The sequence below is a fragment of the Mustela erminea genome, chromosome 4 (genome assembly GCF_009829155.1).
Source record: "Mustela erminea isolate mMusErm1 chromosome 4, mMusErm1.Pri, whole genome shotgun sequence".
NCBI lineage: Eukaryota > Metazoa > Chordata > Mammalia > Carnivora > Mustelidae > Mustela > Mustela erminea.
In genome coordinates, this window is record NC_045617.1 from 84000252 (window position 1) to 84006762 (window position 6511).

Genomic DNA, 6511 nt, shown 5'->3' on the forward strand with positions numbered 1-6511 from the left:
ATGCTTTGAGAAAGCCGTACTGGTGATTCCAGTGTGCACCTCTTCTTTTCTTCAAGAAGCACTATTTAGGGTGACTTTTTCTTGGACTAAAGGAAAAGTCACACACAGTGACCAGCGGTCCCTCCTCTGGTTGTAACTCCCATTCCTGCCTGCAGTCAAGGGGTGGGACAGCAAAGGAGGCGTGGCTAACCCCACCCCCGCTGCTGAATGGAGGGGAATATGGATCTGGTCCAGAAGACTGGGGCTGGGGTTCCAGCAGAGGACAGAGGCAGAATGAGCTTTGGTTCACAGTGCACGCAACTGAGCGCCCTAGAGCTTCTGCCCTGTGAGAAATCAAGAGGGACAGAAAGTAAAAATTCCCCTTGATTCTTTCAACCAGTATTTATTGAGCACATACTATGTGGCTAGTCATTGTTGTAGATGCTGGGGAGTAAGCAAAAGAGACAGAAATGCCTGCCTTTCTACCCTGACATTCTACTGAGGGAGACAGAAACTACACATAACAAAAAAATCAGTATATGAGAAAGTGAGAAGTGAGGAAAATAAAACAGGAAAGGGGGACTGGGAATGTGTGGTGGGGTTGCAATTTGGGGAGGGTGTGGGAAAGAGGAAAGGCCTTGGTGAGAAGGTGACGTTAAAGCTGAGAATTGAAGGAGGTGAGAGGGTGAGCCATGCAGGTATCTATTTGGCAGAAGAGAGGTCTAGGAAGGAAGAATGACAAGTGCAAAGGCCCTGAGGTGAGCATTTGGCAATTTGAAAGGCAGAGAGGCGGCCAAGTGCTTAAGCCGAGTGAGAAAGGGAAGAGTGGTGGAAATGAAGTCAGGGAGTTGGGCCTTATAGACCATTGGCTGTGGACTTGGCTATGACTCCCAGTGAGACATAAACTAAATATATCACTAATGTAGACCTATGAAAGGGAGCCTTCGAAGATAGTGGGGAAACTAAGACAAGAGTAGTGGACGTTCAGCCAGCTCTCTTTCAGATTTGCCCTGTGAGGGTCTGGGGAAGGTGGTGGCTCACTCCTGTTGGAGCCCTCAGAAGAGCATAGGGTGGGGAGACAGAAAACCAAACCCAGAGAAGGCAGAAGAGTGAGGAAAGAGAATCCTGTACTCTCACGCGACCCCTTCCCACATCCTCAGAGTGTTCTGTGGCCAGCTCAGGAACGATCTGGGGAGGGCTGACCATGCAGCAGGCCCTGTGCTCATTTCTGGGGACACAGAGACAAACAAGCCGATGTCCTGCCCTCTCAGGCTTTCGTAAGGACTAAGGCCTCAGGCAAGCTTTGGGCCTATCCTTTGTCTTCTTTTCCCAGGTTCCTAGGATGGGGGCTCTCTGCTGAAGGGAGGAAGGGAGAAAGCTGGTGGGAAGAAAGGAGGGGTTCGTGCTGCCGTTTGATGGGAGAACTGGATCGGAATGGGCTCCTGCGTGGTGGGTTACGAAATAGCACTCCCGATGACGGGTAAAAGAAAGCTTAGTAACAGAGCAAGTGCAGTAGTGGGGGGGCTCTCACAGGCAGAACCGAAGTGCAGGAAGACCTGAAGAGGCAGCTCATGTCCGGAAGCAGGTCGCGGAAGAAAGGTCGCCGTGGGCAGGGCAGCTGGCTATGCAGGAACAATTTGTTCTCTTTATTCCCACCCAGAAACCTGTCAGTCCTCTCCAGACTGTTTGGGTTTCTCTGGGTACTGCAGCAGAGGCCCCAGTGGTCCTCGAGAAGGGCCACAGCCGTGTGGAGATGAAAGGAGTGACCCAAGCTGTGAGGCCCCACATGCTGGCGGTGTGCTCACACTCCGGGCGTGTCCTCAGATGCGGCCTGGCACGGTTCCTGGGCTCTGGCTGTGCCCGGCTGGCTCCCTTCTAGTGCCTCCTGCCCAGACCTGGGCCTTGGCTCTGTGGAGGGGACCCCCTCCTCCCCCAGAAACACAATCCCTCCCTCTGCTCCCTCCCAGCCTCCCAGGGGCCTCCCTCCTGCCTCCTGTACCATCGGGTTAGCCCAGCCCCACCTCTCCCTCTTGGTTCCCAGCTTCCCAGGCTGCTTCCCTCCCCACCCCACCTGATGCCTGCCTCTGGTGACCTTGAGTCCTTCCTGAATAGTGGGGTGCGTGCCAGGGCCTGGCACAAACGTTGCCCAATCCCCGAGAATGCCAACTTTGAAACCTGATCGTTCGCACGCTGAAAAAGAAAGAGCTGTTTATGCTGTACGCTGACGTCCTCGCCGGCCACCCACAACAAGGCTGACACAGATTTACTGTCTCGTCCTCCAGCCGCCTTGGCGGCCCTAGGGCTGCTGCTCTGCTTAGCACACGCTGATGGATGTGTTTGCTTTGGTCTCCCTGTGTTCCCCTCGGAGCGATCTACCTCTGTGTAATGACACTGTGAGGCCCGAAAACATGCAGGATTCCCGGACCAGACTGCAAAGGGGCAGGGGTATACAGCAGGCAAATAGGGGAGACTTTCTGGGAAAGGTGATGGGCAGGAAGACAGATAGCCACCTGAGGGCTGGCCCCCACAACCGCTGAAGCGGGCAGGCGGCAGCACCGAGTCCTCCTACAAGAGAGCTTTTGTGGGATTTCCAGCTGAGGGACAAGTGGGAAAATTCTGGCTGTTTGGGAGAGGACAGGGGAGCCGAGTCTTCCTACAAGGGACTTTTGCAGCTTTCTCCCCCTAAATCAGGGACTGGCAATGAAGGGCACTGACACTGCTGGTGTGGCCTCTGCCCTTCCATGCCCCCAACTTGGACAGCACCCCCCCCACCCCGCACAGGGCCTCCCAAAGACCGGTAGTGTGGTAGAGGACAAATTGGGGGACAAAGGGGGCTGGGAGGTGGTGTGCACGCACGGGTTGGGGTGGCAAGGCCGCATCAGCCTCAGGAATGGGTTTCAGCTGGCTGCCTGCGTCTTCCCTGGAGCCCCACAGCCTGTCACAGGCCATTAAGCTCTCAGCAGGTGCTGTGCTTGACTGAGGCTGAGTGCAGGCGGTTGGGGGCAAGGGGGAGGCTTGGGAACACACTGCTCTGTCCCCTCCTGGGCTTTAGCTTGCTAAAGATAAATGCTTCCCCCCGGTGTCTTCATTTCCCCCTTGAAAAAGCTATACCCTCATGCACCCCTGGAGATTTCCCGTGTATGTACATACATATACCCAAATACCGCATACATACATACATACATACCCCCCACACCACACACCGCACGCACAAACATATCATGCACACACACACACATCACACATATACCACACACGTGGGCCCGTGTGCGCACACACGCACACATAGCATCCAGGTCCTAAATTCTGACACTTCTTCCCCAGTAGCCCCCACTCCCCGAATGCCCCCTGCTGCTCCAGGGCTGCTAGTGAGAGCTCCTTTGGATGCCTCCAGACTGTGCACAAAGCCCTCTTTTGCAGCCCAGGGCAGAGCTGTTGAGACAGTCAGCCATGTGACTGCCCAGCCCAGCCGTTCCTGCTTGGGTATCCCTCCCTGCCTGTGTCCCTCCAACTTTCCCCCTATTTGGGCTGCAGGGCAATGAGCTCATCCAGCCTCCTTAGGGCTTGAAAGCAGAGGAGAGAAAGCACGAGACTTACTCATGCCAAGGACCACAAGAGCCCTGAAGCGGAGAGGTCGCCCGCACTCAGAGGGAGACGTGTTCATGCCCAGAGGCTCAGGGACTCCCCTGCTTAAAACTCTATACTCACTCCCCTTGGTTCACAAGCATCTCAGCTCAGCAGAAAAAGCCTGCCAAGGCCAGACCCCCAGGCTCCCCTCAGCCTGTGTCCCTCCTTTCCCCAGCTCCTGGACTCTCAGATGTGCTGGACTGTTTGCTCTTCTTCCCCGTTTAGCCTTGGTGTCTGAAGTCCGCACCCCTTTCCTTTGTACATGCTGTGCCTTCTGTTTCTTTTTAATATTTTATTTATTTATTTGAAAGAGAGAGAAAGAGAGAGAGAGAGCATGAGCAGCAGGGAGGGGAAGAGGGAGAGGGACAAGCAGACTCCCCACTGAATGGAGAGCCCGACAGGGGCTCCATCCCAGGACCTCGAGATCATGACCTGAGCCGAAGGCAGAGGCTTAACCCACTGAGCCCCCCAGGTGTTTCTATTCCTTGTTTTGAGAGCCTTTTCCTACTTTGTCTACCTGGAGAATTAATTCATCCTTCACCCTTCAGTTTGCCTCTGCCAGGAAGACTTCCTTCATAGTACCCACTATTCTCTACAGACTTTGATGTCCCGTCTTTGGGACCCTCATTCAGAGCATTTCTCACATTATATTTTAGTGGTTAACAGGCCCATCTTCCTAATTAAACTATGAGCTAAGGGGCAAGGGACTGAGTTTCATCTATAACTTCAAGCCTAATGCTGACACACAATAGGTGCTCAAGAAATACTTGGTAACTGCGTGGGTGCCTTAATAATGTGGGGAAGAAGACATCAAAGTAGACAGAGACGCATACCGGGTCTCTCAGGAGGAAAAGGAATGCCAGTGGTAGGTAGCAAGGAAGGCTTCCTGGAGGAAGTGAACAGAATGTTTCCAGGGAAAAGGAAGTGATTGGTCAAGGCAGCAGGTAACCATAGCAAAGGTCTTTGGTCAAGAGCAAGAATGTTGGGGCACCTGGGTGGCTCAGTCATCAAGCAGCTGCCTTTGGCTCAGTTCATGATCCCACGGTCCTGGGATCGAGCCCTGTATTGGGCTCCCTGCTCGGCAGGAAGCCTGCTTCTCCCTCACCAACCCCCCTGCTTGTGTTTCCTTTCTCGCTGTATCTCTCCCTGTCCAATAAATAAATAAAATCTGTTAAAAAAAAAAAAGAGTAAGAATGTTTGTAGCCCTTACACGTTACTCTCCCATTTAATGTGCACACCCACCATGGGAGAGTGACTCTGTCATGATCTCCATTCCACACATGAGGAAAAGTGGAACTCACTTACTGGCCTTTGCAAAGCAAATAGGTTGGATCTGACAAAAGAAGCAGAGCAACAGGGAGTGATAGAGAGTGTGGGATTTGACCTTCTATGACAGGAAAGCTACTTAAAGAGCATTTTAAGCTCTTTAAGCCTTTCTTTTTATTTTTTGACAGAGAGTGTGGAGTAGGAGAAGGGCAGAGGGAGAAAGAAAATCCCAGGTGGGCTCCATGCCCAGCGGGAGCCCAACCTGGGGCTCGATCCCATGACCCTGAGATCATGACCTGAGCCAAAATCAAGAGTTGGACACTTAACCAACTGAGCCACCCAGGCACCCCAGGGAAGCTCCTTAAATAATCCATGCCTCTGAGTGAGTCTAAGCTCCTCAGGTGGGCAGTGGGGGCCGGAGGTGGGTGTGAAATGGGGGGAGCAATAATGAACTGAACCAGTGAAAAAGCGCTGCGGGTCTGCAGGAAGGGCAGGCTGCCACCTCCAAGCCACCAACCTCGATGACCCAGGTGACCTGCAGGAGCAGCCGGCACCATTGGTCCTGGAGCTAACCAGCCAGCTGTCCCGGGAACTGGACAGGTTGAGGGACCTGGGTAGAGAACCCAGACCCCCTTCAACAAGTGTGAGCTACACTGGCATGGCCTCAGGAGCGAGCACAGTGGCAGCAGCCCCTCCTGGATCCATGGTCAGCATTCTAGAACTGTGGTTCAGCTCAGTTTGGGTGACATGGCACAGAGTCACCACTCAGGGTCCCATTCCAGACCTGATGAAATGGCCGGGAAGGTTAATCAGAGCCAGACTGGGAGGGTCTGGAAGGCATACCAAGGAATTTGGGAGTTTTTCTGGCTTGGAGTTGGCAGTGAAGGTGGGCCGTGCCTCTGGTGATGTCCTGAAGGTGCTGGGTGTCCTGAGGCTGAGGGGTGCCTCTGAGCCCAGGGTAGGTTCTGAATGGGTGGTGCAGGCTGTGTGTTGCTGAGGCCACAGGCCCTGCATGGAGCCTCGGGAGGTACTGGCAGGTGAAGAACAAGCCGGGGAGGAGGAACATCGAGGAGCTGAGGAAGTGGGGGCCAGGGATGCAGAGCCCTGGAGGATTGTTCTGGGTGCCGGCACCATGACTCTCCTTCCTGGGCCGATGCAACTCAGATGGCACCGGTGTCACGTTCAGAGTTGGCTGTCAGATGTCCCTGTGTCCTCTCCCCGCCCCACGGGAGGGGCAGGTCATGCTGCGGCCTAGATTGAGCCTAGATTCCACTCTAGAAGCCCAAGGTACTGGCAGCTGAGGGCTGAGACAAGCCTCTGGGCGCAGGGTGTTGTATCTGTCCATTCCATAGGACTCCTGAGGCCCTTCTATGTTCCGGACCCTGAGCTGGGCTGGGGATCCAGGCCTGAGGACTTGCCCTGCCCACAGGGAGCCTGTGTACAGTCTGGTGGGAGGCCGAGGAAGCAACTGGGTCCTGCAGTCTAGGGAAGAAGAGAACCAAGAAGAGTCCTCCCCAGACCTGGAAACGTCCAGGAAAAGTGGCAGTTAAAGATGGATCTGAGCAAAGCCCCTAGATTGAACCACCATGGACAGGAAATCCAGGGGTCAGCCCTGCAATCAGCAAAGTCCTGACCGTGG